The sequence below is a fragment of the Vicugna pacos genome, chromosome 29 (genome assembly GCF_048564905.1).
Source record: "Vicugna pacos chromosome 29, VicPac4, whole genome shotgun sequence".
Classification (NCBI taxonomy): domain Eukaryota; kingdom Metazoa; phylum Chordata; class Mammalia; order Artiodactyla; family Camelidae; genus Vicugna; species Vicugna pacos.
In genome coordinates, this window is record NC_133015.1 from 8,823,793 (window position 1) to 8,838,780 (window position 14,988).

At 35.2% G+C, this 14,988-nt stretch overlaps 1 long non-coding RNA gene across 2 annotated transcripts; it reads left to right on the plus strand.

The window, feature by feature from the left end:
* The first annotated feature begins 1,548 nt into the window (after positions 1-1,548).
* Positions 1,549-13,377, plus strand: LOC140690188 (uncharacterized). Of its 2 annotated transcripts, none has more exons than XR_012065369.1 (4): positions 1,549-1,634; positions 2,143-2,261; positions 12,428-12,585; positions 13,261-13,377. It is a non-coding gene; the product is annotated as an uncharacterized lncRNA (long non-coding RNA). The 2 variants fall into 2 exon arrangements; XR_012065370.1 differs by having other exon boundaries at positions 13,266-13,377.
* Positions 13,378-14,988: the final 1,611 nt, after the last annotated feature.

Sequence of the window (14,988 nt, forward strand, 5' to 3'; positions counted from 1 at the left end):
GTAGGTAATTGTCGAAATATGACTTTTATTCAGAGTGCAATGGGAAGGCAGTGGAGGGTTTAGAGGAGTAATTTGACCTAACGTATTTAATCACTGGCTGAGAACAGACATAGGATGGCACTTGTGAAATTATAGAGACTGGTTAGGAGGTCATTGTAATTTTCATAGAGATGGCAGTGAAGGTGGTAAGAATTGGTCAGAATCTGGATAAAATCTGAAGGTGAAGCCAGCCCTTTTCCTTAAATTTTGTTTCTCCATTCTGGTGACAAAGTAGCAATTTCAGAGTTTGTTATTAAACCTACACTCGTCCATCTAGCCCCTTTCTCAATAATTTAGAACTATACCTAAGACAAAGTAAACATAATATCCATGAGTAACTATACTATAACTTGTAAAGCTCAGGAGTTGGTTATTGTCATTGTCTGCCATGTTACCTAGAATAAAGAAAAAATTTACAAAGAAGGGTGAAAATGATGCATAGAGCAAGGTAGTGAAATACTGATTGAGGGTATTCAATAATTATCAGCTATTTTTATGTGACCCAGCCATGCAAATTAGCATCAACTTACTCATCCAAAGGAGACAGAAAAATCTACTTTTAGACAAGCCAAAGCTCAAGAAAAAATTTTAAAAGGAAGATAGTATTTTCATCTTTTACTGTCAGCAGTACTTTGTTTCTGAAATATTGGTAAGCCTCAGAAAAGGCTGTAAAATATTTGTGGGCCAGCGAACATCCTGGTCAAACAGCAGATTTATAGGAGCATTTTTTTATGGTTCTCTGAATCTTCTTTGAGCCTTACCAGAAGTCTCCCAAATTGTGGTAACTTACAGAAATCATAAAATTTTTATGAAGATCTTTTGTAGGTATATATACTAGCATTTTCTTTCTCAAATCACGTGGTGATCTGCCAAAGGTCTAAGCTTTGTTTTCTTTCTTTCTTTTTTAAACCCTGAGAAGATGAAGCAACTAATTGAAGTTCAAGTGCACAGTAATTTTATTCCATCTGAATGGTTACCTGTCCTCTAAATCTCTACATCCTTAGAGTTTATTATCTCCAAAGCCCGCTCTACCTATAAGGAAATGTGATGGTGGTGATTCATTAGGATGGTTTTATTTTAGGGACCTGTTCTCATTGGTAAGCCATTTTCTTATCAGCTTATTAAATGCCATGGAAAGTATGAATATAGGAAGGATTTCATTTCCACAAGGCTGTTGGCATAGCGGAAGGAGTTGCTCCCTCCGCTGAGTCATCACGGTGCAGGTTAAATGTGTAACTGACTTAAAGAGTACAATGACTCTTGCCTTGTTACAGTGTGACCATATGTGGCCACTTACATATCCTCTGTTTTTAATAATGTGGTTGTTGATTTACTGGTCTACATTCTTCTCTGATCATTTATTTTTATAGAGTTTCATCTTTTGAATCATCCTCACGTGGTGTGTTATAGCAGTGCCTTCTTGCCACCACATATTTTCAGCTTCTAAACAGAACACAGAATTGTGTTGTTCCCATGGAAACCTTCAAACAGAACCATAGCTTTGAATCTGTAACTCCTATTGTGTGTAGGTTCATGCCCTGCAAAGGCAGACTCTAATTTCCAGTGCCCCTGACATGAAGACACAATTAACCTAGGTGCCATTGGAGCTAATTGTTTATTTTATTTTCATTTTTCATTTGTTCCTTGTATTGGTTCTGTTGCCATAGAAAAGAGCTAGACTAGCCCGTCACAATTAACCAAGACACAGATCCTTCTCAGACATGATGAGCATCTCTTATGGAGAGGGTTGTAGCAGCTACTGGGGCAATGTCTATATTTACACATTCGTTCATTTGTTCATCTATTATTTATTAACTGTAATGAGAGGTGCATTATTTTAGGCCTGGGAGCTACTGTCCTGAACAAGACAAAATCCCTGACTTCACGATGCTTACATTTTAGTGAAATATGGAGTATGAAGGTTGAAAAAACAAGCAATGGAATTGAAAGTAATGGAGATGCTGTGTATGTGGTAGGAGTAGTTACTTTAATTAAAGTCGTCAGAGGATGCTTCTCAGTAGTAGGTGCTTCTGAACAGAGACCTGATTGAAGTTAAGTGAATGAGTGAGGCAAATATCTGAGTGTTTTTTTCTTTTTTTCTAGGAAGAGGAAACTGCAAATGTAAATGCCCTGAGAAGTGAGAACAAGTTTGATGTGTATACACTTGACATATAGCAAGAATGCCAGCATCCTGACTCCTGACAGCTAAGCAAGGCAGTCAGGTCAGTAAGTGATGTAAGTGATACAGAAGAAGAGACGGAGGGGGATTGATGGAAGAGGTCATATGGTGTCTCACAGGCCACACTAAGGACATTGAATTTTATTCTGACCATGAAGGGCTTTGAGCAGTAAAGTAATATGATCTAATTTACAGCTTAAATAAAATTGATCTATTTGTGGTGAGGATAATTAACTGTATCAAGACAAAAGTGGAGGCTAGGATACCAATTAGGATTCTAGTGCTGTCCTCTAGGTGAGAGAAGACAGCAGAGGAGAGGATTGTGTATCAAAGACAGAGCCAATAGGACTTACTAATGTTTTGATCACAGATTGTGTACAAAAGGAGTTGAAAGTGACTCGTAGAGGACTGTCCTCAGTCAATGGGTTAATGATGGTGACATTTTACTGAAATGTAGAAAACTGAGAAAAGAGTGGGGGAAACAAGGGTTCTGATTTGAGCATGTTAAATTAGAGCTGTACAGTTAGGCATCCAAATGTAGATTTTGCTCAGATGGGTTCAAAATCTGAGTCTGGACTTAGTGAGGTTTGCTCAGAGGACATAGCCATGATGCTGGGAGACATACCTTTAAGGCAATCACATGCATGAATTGCTGAATCTAGAGATGATGCTAAGGATGACTTCTAAGGATATAGTCCTCTTTCTACACAAATTGACTTTAGATGTTTTAGTTATTGATTGCCACAATAATGCTTCATTACTTTAATACTATGTTAGAAACAATCACAAAACCGCAGTGACACACAACATTGAATTCATTGCCTACAAATCTTTTGTGTGTTGGTTGCCAGTTAGGCAGCTTTGCTGATCTCGACTGGGTACACTCACATATCTAGGGGTTGGAGCAACGGTGGTGACTCAGCTGTGCTCCACAGTCTTTCACCCTCCAGCAGACCAGCCGGAGCTGTTCTCATGATGAAAACAAAGGCCCTAAGAGTGAGCAAGCCCAAAGAGCAAGGCTGTTAGAAGTCTCAGCTTGTATGAGACTCATGATTGAATGTCAAAGAGCAGAGGATGTTCCCTTGCTCATAGTGAGAAAACACTGCAAAAAAATATGGAAAAGGGTGTGGATATAGGGGGAGTGAATAAATTTGGACCATCTTTTCAATCTATCACACAGGCAAACGAGGCATCCTCATGAGCAAGTGTAGAAGGCGACTTTACAGAAAGTGGAAACATTGTATGAAATGTCTGCTTCCATTTTAACAACATCCTCTTCACTTAGACTGTCTTTTTTTTGTCTTTTTTCAAAATTTTATTTTATTGAGTTATAGTCAATTTACAATGTGTCAATTTCCAGACTAAGGCTTTTTTTGAAAATACAAAAGGCACAATTTTGAAAGTTGTGTAGTTCTGTATTCAAATTCTAGCCTTCTCTTCTGTCCTGTTGATTGCTTCAACTAAAAAAGCAGCAATTGTAACGTCAACTCTGTTGAGATTATCATCAGGATTAAAACTAATGTCTGAAGTTCCTAATATATAATGAGCACTTGACAAATGACAAATGCTATGACCAATATTAGTAGAAGGGCTATCACTAGCATTATGAAATATAACAGTCAGCCAAGGTTTTATTTGGCCACAAGTATACAATTGTGCAATTGCAACAAGACTGAATCTCCAAAATGAGGAATATTTAATATAGAAACACCTTTTACTTCCATATGTGAAATTAGTCTCTGGTGGTCACTAAGGCTTGACCATCCGGGTTTATCTTTTCCTTTTTTTTTTTTTTCAAGTTCATCTTTGACATTTCTATCCTCCAGGTTTTGTCACTGTTTCAATATAAACAGCGATGAGACACTTAGAGACCACGTGTCTTTTGTGCTTCAGTGTACATGAAACCGGCTCAAAGTTCAGATTGTCCTGGGGAGAAAGAATGAAACGAAATTTTTCTTTTAACTCTCACTCTCTGTACCAAGGTAGGACAAGTCTTCTTAGGTTGGAGCCATGGCAACATTTGCATCAAGGTTCAAGGTGAATTTGATGTGACGTATTACTTCTCTGATCGATGTGCTAACACGAATTAGCCTAATAATTGATAACCTCCAACATGGTGGTTGACAAATGCCTGAATCCAAGGCCAATGCGGTCAAAAGGATATGTTTTGAAAACAAATGCAGTTAGGTCAGGTTGGCTCCTGTATCCAGGTTACCTATTCTGTCCAGATAAGATTGTCCAGTTCGTCAGTTAGCTTTGATCATACACACTTGTCACTAAGAGTTCATGAATTCACAAGAATTTCCCCCTCGTTTTCCTTTTATCCTGTGAGCTCCCGGAACGCAGGAGCTCTGTCGGTCTTACTCACCCTTTTATCCTGAGCCCCTGCACTTTTTATGAACCCAGGGTCACTGGAAAGTGCTAAAGCTATGTTTGTTAACATATTTGTTCAATAAATGTTTACATGAAGGCCTTTTTCCACATGCTTTGCCTAATTTCTCTAGGGTTAGCCTGGATTACAATAGTGGAGTAATAAACAATCCAATTCAAAATTGGAAAAAAAAATTGAAGACTTTTATTGCTTAAAATTTTTGGAAATAATTTTACGCACTCTATCTTGTCTGTCTATATTTACTTGTTCTGCTTATATATTAAACACTTCAAGGCTTCCTATTATTATTGGGATAAAGACCTGAACCCATAACATGGCTATAGAGCCCTGCACGATCTGGTGCCTGCCAACGTCTGCCTCTTCATCTTACATTCTTCTTTCCACCTCTCTCTGTACCTCAGCCACACTGGCCTTCTTTCAGTTTCCTGGAATAACATCTTGCCTACCAACTCACAGCCTCCCCCCTCTGCTTGGAAGGCTGCTGGGTCCTACACAGTCACCCTTTAGATTTTACCTGAACCTTCCTGGACTAAATCACGTCTCCAGTTACATGCATGCGTAGTGTTCAGCGTTTCAACTCCTAGCAGTTATCAGAGTTTAAATAAATATGTATATTTATTTTTGTGGTCTTGATGGAAATCATTAATGAATCAGTCTGCCTTGATCTAATTCCCTCGCCCTCCCCCTCCCCCTCTGGTAACCACAAATCTGATCTCTTTTCCTATGAGTTTGCTTGTTTGTTTTTGAAATATAATTCACCTCTGATATTATGTTAGGTTCTGTTGTACAACACAGTGATTTGATATTTCTGTGTAGTTCAAAATGATCCCCATGATGAGTCTAGTTATATACTGTCACCATACAAAGATATTACATAGTTATTGACTATATTCCCTAACTGCACATTTCATACCCATGACATTTATTTGGCAAGTGAAAATTTGTACCTCCTAATCTCCCTCACCTATTTCTTTCCTCCCCCTCCCAACCACCCTTCTGGCAACCAACTCTTTGTTGCCTGTATCTCTGTTTTGTTAAGTTTGATCATTTGTTTTGTTTTTTTAGATTCCATATATAAGTGAAATGATACAGTATTTGTCTTTCTCTGACTTATTTCATTCAGCATAATCCCCTCCAGGCCTATCCACATTGTCACAAATGGCAAGATTTCATCCTCTTTTATGGTTGAGTAATATTTCATTGTGTGTATGGATCACAGCTTCTTTATCCATTCATTTATTGATGGCATTTACGTTGCTTCCATATCTTGACTTGTAAGTAATGCTACAATGGAGATGAGATGCATGTATCTTTTTGAATTAGCATTCTTTGGGTATATACCCAGGAATGGAATTCTGGATGGTACTGTAGTTCTATTTTTAATTTTTTTTAGGAATTGCCATAACGTTTTCCATAGTGGCTGCACCTATGAACATTCCCACCAACAGTGCACAAAAGTTTTCTTATCTCCACATCCTCATCAACACTTGCTATTTGTTGTGATTTTGATAATGGCCATTCTCACAGGGTTGAAGTGATGTCTCTTTGTGGTTTTGATTTGCATTTCCCTAATGATTAGGGACGTTGAGCACCTTTTCATATGCCTGTTGGCCATCTGTATGTCTTCTCTGGAAAAATGTCTATTTAGATACTTGTTTGTTTTAATTTTATGTGGAATTGTATAAGCTCTTTGTATATATCATTTGTAAATATCCTCTCCCATTCAACAGGTGACCTTTTGTTTTGTTGACAGTTTCCTTTGCTGTGGAAAAGTATTTTAGTTTGATGTTGTCCCATTTGTTTATTTTTGTTTTTGTTTCCTTTACCTGAGGAGAAATATCCAAAAAAAATTATTAAGACCAATGTCAAAGAGTGTAATGCCTATGTTTTCCTGTAGAAGTTTTATGGTTTTGACTCTCACATTTAAATCTTTAATAAATAAATTAAACTTTTGTGTATGATGTGTGCATGGTGTGAGAGAGTAGTCTAGTTTGATTCTTTTGCATGTAGTCGTCTAGCTTTCCCAACACAATTTATTGAAGAAGGTATCTTTTCACCATTGTATATTCTTGCTTCCATGTTGTAGATTAGTTGCCCATATATATGTGGATTTATTTCTGGGTTCTCTGTTCTTTTCCATTCATGTATGTGTCAGTTTTTGTGACAGTACCATACTATCTTGATAACTGTAGCTTTGTAATGTAGTTTGAAATCAAAGAGCATGATACCTCTGGTTTGTTCTTCTTTCTCAAGATTGTTTTGGCTATTTTGTGCCTTTTGTGTTTCTATAAAAATTTATAGGCTCGTAATTTTCTATTTTGTGGTGTCTTTGTCTGGTTTTGGTATCAGGGCAATGCTGGCCTCTTAGAATGAGTTCAGAGTGTTCTTTCCTCTGCAAGTTTTAGGAATACTTTGAGAAGGATAGGTGTTAACTCTTCTCTATATTTTTGGCATTATTTACCTGTGAAGCTGTCTGGTCCTGGACCTTTTTTATTGGGAATTTTAAAATTACTGATTTGATTTCATTACTGGTAGTTGGTCTGTTTATATTTTCTATTTCTTCCTGGTTCAGTCTTGGGAGATTGCACATTTCTAGGAATTTATCCACTTCTTCTTAGTGGCCAATATTGTTGGCATATAATTGTAGTAATTTCTTATGATCCTTTGCATTTCTGTGGTGTCAGTTGTAACTTCTCCTTTTTCACTTCTGATTTTATTTATTTGGGCCCTCTCTCTTTTTTTCTTGATGAGCTTGGCTAAAAGTTTATCAATTTTATTTATCCTTTCAAAGAACCAACTCTTAGTTTCATTGATTTTTCTATTTGAAGTCTTTTTTTTCATTTATTTCTGCTCTAATCAAGATTTCTTTCCTTCTACTGACTTTGTGTTTCATTTATTCTTTTTTTTTTTTTACTACTTCCTTTAGGTGTAAGGTTAAGTTATTTATACAAGATTTTTCTTCTTTTCTGAGGTAGGCTTGTATCACTATAAACTTCATTCTTAGAACTGCTTTTTCTGCATCTTACATTTTGGATTGTTGTGTTTTCACTTTTCTCCAGGTTTTTAAAATTTTCTTCTTTAATTTCTTCAGTAATCCATTGCTTGTTTAGTAGCATATTGTTTAAGCTCCAAGTGTTTGTGTTTTTTGCATTTTTTTCCTTGCAGTTGATTTCCTGAATGATATTCTTAAATAAAACTTGCATTTCTTATTGTAAGTATTTGATGGTGAAGAATACAATGATTACAAATATATCTTGTTGCCACTAACTTGATTTGAGGTAAGACACCAGTAATTTTATTCCCCAGTGCTTTTGTACTATCAGTACAAATATCAATACAGTTAAAAAGGCAAAGAAAACCTTAGCATTATGATGAAAATAATTTTTTGTGGATCCCTTGAAAGAATTTCAGAGACCCTCAGGTTTTAATAAAACCATGAAAACAAGTTCTTTTCTATGTAATTGTTGGAGGGACTCAAATCTAATTTCAATTTCTGTTACCTTGTGTAGAAGTTGCTGAAAAGGTTGACTTTTCTAATTTCAGAGCTAAATCCCTGATTTTCATGGATTTTCATATAAACCAAATAAAAATGCTGTTAATACCCTGTTAGTCCAGTTAAGCTCCTATCTTTAACCAATCAGCAAGCTCTATTTATTCTACTTCAAAAATAGATCTGATATATTCATATACTGTCACTCCATCTCCTCTTCTAGTCACTTAGACCAAGCCACAGCATCTGTTGACTGAACTATTATGTTTGCTTCCTAAATATTTTCTCTGTCCCCATATTTGGTTATATAAAATGTATTCTCCCTAGTAGGCAGAGTTATCTCTTAAAAATATTAATAATATCTAAGAATCTCCTTTCTTAAAACCCTCCAGTGGTTCTCTACTGCCAAGGGAATAAAATCCAAGTTACTTCCCAAAAAGTCTTCTTTGACTTTTGCCTCTCTCTCTGACCTCATCGTGTACCAGTCTTTTCCTTGCTCACTGTTTGCCAGCCAACCCTACTGGCCTTTCTGTTTCTCAAATTGACTCCCTGTAATCTAGAAGAATGTTTACTAGATATAAGATACCTAGTAACTATTGGTTAAAATAATAAATGTTATTTTGTAGAATTTTGAAAAGATAGAGCCTTAATGCAGTATTATCTCACATTAGCAATCTAGTCTAGAACCAAGGACAGTTCCAAATAGCTTTGAATTAAAAGAAAAAAATTCTCTGCATGCTCGTGATGTCATTTATAGACAGTATCACTAGCATTAAATTGCTGTGTTTGAGCTGTTTAGATACCTAAAATCTAAAACTCTTCCAATACACACCAATGAAAGGCTGATGAAATGTGTAAACCCTCCCCCCTAAAATAAAGCACATATGTAAAACATTTGAAATACAATCTGAGGGAAATTACAGAAATTTTACAGCTACTCATGGACTACAGAGAAAGTCTTTGGACTTCAGGGTGTCCTAAAGCTACATAGTAATTGGAAGACAAATTGCACAACAGGTACAACTATTGTTGAATATCTTGAGCCTTAAGAAGATTACAAATACTTCAATTAAGAACTAGAGAGAAATTCAAGATCTAATCAGAGATTATTAAAAGTGTTAAAATTTAGAGAATATTTTCAGGTTCAAATCTTCCATCCTTGACATGACAAATATGGAAAAGATTATATATTTAAAAGTGATTTACTACCAGACACACAGCATGTTAGTGACAGAGCTGTGACAAGGTTCTGAATTCTTTGGCACTCATAACTCTTGCTTTATCACTGCAGGAGGCTTATTTATATTGGGGGGTTTTGATAGAAAATGAAGTAAAACTGGGAACTGGAATTACTGGTAAAGCTGCACTGTCATCTACAGAAGACTTGGCCTTAGACGGACCCTACTTGCACAATTTCTCTAGATCTTTGCCCCAGATATGTCAGGAGTCACAAAATAATTCTATATTTACAACATTTATATAGATATGGGATATCGCATGAATCTGGATTAATACAACAAAGGTCTAAAAAAATTATATGTCTATATACTACTATAACATGTCTCAAATATGTATCCTAAAGATTATATGTGTGTGCGTGTACACACACACACACACACATCCCAGATTACAAAGAAAATTCTTGAGTCTAATATTTTACTTTACCCTTTCACCCTCGACATTGCCAAATTACATAACTTTTTCTCATTGGTATGCATACAAAGAGGAATAAGAAAAAGAAAGATATTTCTATCAGTTACATATTATGTAGAAAAGAATTTCAGGCATTCTGCCACAGCAGCCAAGGACATTATGAAGGAAGCATTTATTGTCTATATCAGTACAGATGATTTGCTTTGGAACATAGTGTCCAAAGTTCCTTTTTTACCCCCTGTCTTTCACATGATTGAATTTTGAAGTATAATTCAACTGGACTTTTTCAGAGAATAAGCAAAATAAATATAAAAAGCCATTAGACAAGCTGTGCTTATATTGGTTGCTTGATTATTATTCCAAAGCATCTTTAAAAAAGATGATAAATTTGATAAATACATAGAGCAATAATATTTTCCTTACTGGGTAGTTTACAGAATTCCTTTGAATCTTTTCTAGACCCTCACAACCATCCTATATGACAGGTGGCAATTGTTTGTTCCTACTTTAAAGATGAATAAAAGTTGTTACCATTATGTGATTACATATCAGGAGAATGTTGCAAAAAGGTACCACGGCTATTGGTAAGATGGTGAAGCTAATAGATAAAATGTCAGGATAAGAGAAATGTATAAATTCTGAATGTGTGGAATAAGTACAGATTCTTTTTACAGGACGCATTGACTGACATGTATTAAATGCCTAAGACTCTGCTGCTTCCAAACCTTGTTTTACTCTTTCTTCATGTGTACTTACTTAACGGGAAATTTGTTTCTTTAGATTTGGATAGATACATGAAAGAAACAGATGGGTGGGAAAAGGAAGAAAATCTAATCATAACTAATAATTATATTTCTTCCACTTCTTCTTCCAAATAATTACCTCCCATCTTTGAAGGAAAAAAATTAAACCGTTTCCCTTTTACTACAGCTCTTGCTTTGACAAAGAAATAAAGAAAAATAATATATTATCTTCTCAACCTCTGGCCTTAAAAGTCAGACTAGATCATTTCCAAGGAATTATTTTGGGAAATATCAATTCAATTAATTGCCTGTAGTGGAAATCACATGGTTGAAATTACAGCCAATACTTGAAATGTCAAGCTTGAATTTGAGACTATTTTAACAATAACAATAATAACAAATGATAGGTTATAATTTACTTTGGGGATTTAGTAATTTCCATTCCAACAGTTCACTATTTTCCATATGAAGAACTTCTCTTTATTAGGAATAAATACCTTCTTGGATGACTTTAGAAATTTTTCCAATGACCCTATTAATATATTTTAGATTATTTAATTTAAAATAAAACAAAAATTCCCTTTACAGCACCAATAAAAGTAGATTGCTAAATTTGTTTAAAATATACTAAACAATGATGTGACTGACAAGGGCTTAATTTCCAGAATATACAAATAGCTCATACAACTCAATAACAAAAAACCAAACAATACAATAAAAAAAAAAAAGGGCAGAAGACCTAAATAGACATCTATCCAATGAAGACATACAAATGGCCAATAGGCACATGAAAAGATCCTCAATATCATTAATTACCAGAGAAATGCAAATCAAAAGTACAGTGGAGTGTCACCTCACACCTGTCAGAATGGCCATCATTAAAAAGTCCACAAACAATAAATGCTGACGGGTGTGGAGGAAAGGGAACCCTTTTACAATGTTGATGAAAATATAATTTGGTGCCACCACAATGGACAACTATACGGAAAGTCCTTGTAAAACTAGAAATAAAGTTACCATATGATACAGCAATCCCAATCCTGGGCATATATCCAGAGAAAACTCTTAACTCAAAAAAATACATGCAGCAATGTTCATAGCAGCACTATTTACAATAGTCAAGATATGGAAGCAACTTTAGTGTCCATCAACAGATGAATGGATAAAGAAGATGTGGTATATATACACAATGGAATACTACTCAGTCATAAAAAAGAATGGAATAATGCCATTTGCAGCAACATGGATGGACCTGGAGATTATCATATTAGGTGAAGTCAGTCACACAGAGAAAGACAAATATCATGTTATATCACTTATATGTGGAATCTAAAAAAAATAGTACAAATGAACTATTTACAAACCAGAGATAGACTCACAGACATAGAAAACCAACTGCATTTTACCAAAAGGTAAAGGGAGGGGAGGGATAAATTAGGAATTTGGGATAGCAGATACAAACTAGTACATATAAAATAGATAACCAACAATGTCCTACTGTATAACATAGGGAACAATATTCAATATTTTGTAATACCCTATAATGAAAAAAATATGAAAAATAATTTTGTATATATGTATAACTTAATCACTATGCTGTACACCAGAAACTAACACAACACTGTAAATCAAATACACTTCAATAAAAATAATAAAATATACCAAACAAAAAGTAACATTATATGACCATCATATGAAATCATCTATTTTTTGTATTAGAAGTAAATTACCCAATAAGTATTCTAAGTAGGGTTTACGAAGTACTTACCAAAAATGAATACCACATTCAGATGAATTATATTTATTGATAGAATATTCCTGGCTCTAAAACTCAGGTAGAGCCTGAGTCAGTTCAGACTTTATTCTAAGGACAATGTGAAATCACTTGAGACATTTAAACAGAGGAATCATATAATCTGATTTCTACTTAGAAAGATCATTCCAATTGAGGCTGATGTGTGGAGGATGGATTACTCCACAATCTATCCTCTGGGAAAAGAGTGGCAACAAAGGAAAAACAGCTGAGTGCATCAGCCTCGATCTGGACAACTTAAAACTGATCTTTGGTCTAAATAATTGGGAGACAACAGTGAGTATCTGGAAATGTGACAAACTGCTAACTTTAAAGACATGGCATTTAATTAGCTCCTGCTAGCTGTCTTACAGGAATATAGATCTTTTCTTCAGGGTTGTCATTTTTTTTTTAACTTAAAGAGAAAGATGTAAGATCTTTTTGATTGTCAAATATTGGCAACCAGTTAAACATCATTAAAAAAGAAGCATGGATAACTAAACCCAACATGCCTCTAGGTTGGATTTAGCCAAAAGGGTCCTAGTTTGCAACACCAGGGTTGAAGTAACATTTTGAGGAGTCTGCCTCTTTTCTTTAAGGAAGATTGAAATCCATTTTTTTGAATTTCTTCAATGACACAGTTTTGTTCTGCATCTGGGGTGTATATCGTTTTAGATTACTGCTGTTCTCTGTATTTCATGCTTCTCCACGCTGTATAGAGTATTATACACAGCGTGGTCCTCCCACCTAATGCTGAATGGACGCTTGGCCTAGAAAGAGATAGAATGGAAGACAGGCAATTTTCTATTTTCATTATCTCTGTTTCTTTTTACTAGGTTGGGGGTTAGGCACTACAGTAAGCAAACCAATAATTTATATCAATAAACTATAAAGAGAACAGTTCATAAATATGTTTATGTTGGAGTTTCTATTCAAAGCCAAATAACTCTGTGCGCTTGCTTTTATTGGAAGAGAAGTCCAGAGAATAAGTGATCAGCTAAGACTTATGGAAGTTATGTCAGAAGACTGAAGCAACATTGATTTTATTTCTGGCTTCTATGTAAACCAAAGCCAAAGATCTCAATCTTCTAAAAGGTATGACAGTTTAAGACTACCTTATGAATTATGTATGAATTGCTTCATTTATCTCTGTCTATGAGAACCTAACATAGTACTTGGTCTGACAATTTAGGTGCTCAAAAATGTGTACTAACTAAATTCTATTTCCCAAATAACTAGACTACTTAGTGATGTTGACAAAATGTTTTTCACTGGTAAATTTTTACTTTTGACATAACATTTTCTTTCTTTGTCACCATCTTCTTTTCATCTATTATCAGACGAATCACCTGAAGTTACACTTGGTCCTATCAGACTGTCTCATACCAGCTAGGGAGAAAATCCTACCAATGCTGATTTCCACATATTTACCTTGGATCTGCTTCTCATCATCCTCTGTTCTGGGTACCAGGCTGATTCAAGCCGTCTCATCTTGCCCCATGTTCTGCAATAGATTATCATTTCATCTCCTGGAGTCCACTTTCCCTGCAATTTATTCTCCATACAGAAGTTAGGATGATCTATTTTAAATATAAACCAGAGCCTGTCATTTCCTTGCTCCAAAAAGAATCAATATGTGTTTCGTATCACATATGAACAAATCCCAAACTCCTTAATATTGTTCTCAAGGCTCCATGTGGAATGTCCTTACCTAGCTCTCTGACCTCATCCTCTTCTACTATATCTTTTGACCACAGTGTTCTGGCAGTTAGCCACTTTGCAGTTTCTCAGATATGCAAATGTCACTCCTTTGGCATCTGTTCCTGACCAACCACTCTTCCCCAAGATAATTTCCATGTCTCATTCTACTTCATTCAAATGGCTGCTCAGATAGTGCTTCTTCCAAGGAGCCTTTCTTGATATCTCTGAATGGTGACCTGCACTGGTTCTTCCCATTACTTTGTTTCTTTCCTGATATACACCACAATGAGAAACCACGTTGTTTGTTTGTTTCTTTACTTATTAATTAGCTTTTTCCCAGCTAGAATGTAAGTGCCTTGAAAATGAAAAGCCCTTACGTATCTTGACCCAAGATGTGACCGGTATGGAGGAGATTCTGATAAATATATGTTGAATTGAGTTGATTTAATTGCAATTATCTTGGATAAAATTCATAACTAATAAAACTCAAATTGTTTCAGCAGTCAATAGTTTTTACTAAGCATCTGCTATATGTGGTGAATTATAGTAACAATTTTGAAAGATAAGGGAAATATAAAACCCAGTGCAACCGACGGTCCTTAAAATTCTATCACAATTTCTACATCAAATATATCATAGAACACTCAGTGTTATAAAGTAGGCAAAAATAGAATTGTCCTGGGCAAACAGGTACAATTATTCATAAGACAAAAGAAAGAGAAAAACAGCTAGTTTTATTCAAACTTATATGGCATTAGAGGCAGACTATTTCCTTATGCCATAAGAAGAATAATTCTCTGTTCCACAATTTGGAAATCTTTAAAGATTTTTTTTCAATTATGAGATCTATTCTTTTCATTTGTCTTTCAGATGAGTAACATAAAATTATAATATTTTCTTTTGTTTACCCTCCTCAAAAATCAATCCTGATATTTTTCCTGTTGTAAATAACCATGCTGTCAATATTCAGCTGTCAACCCGTGAGGCTGCTGTAATTAG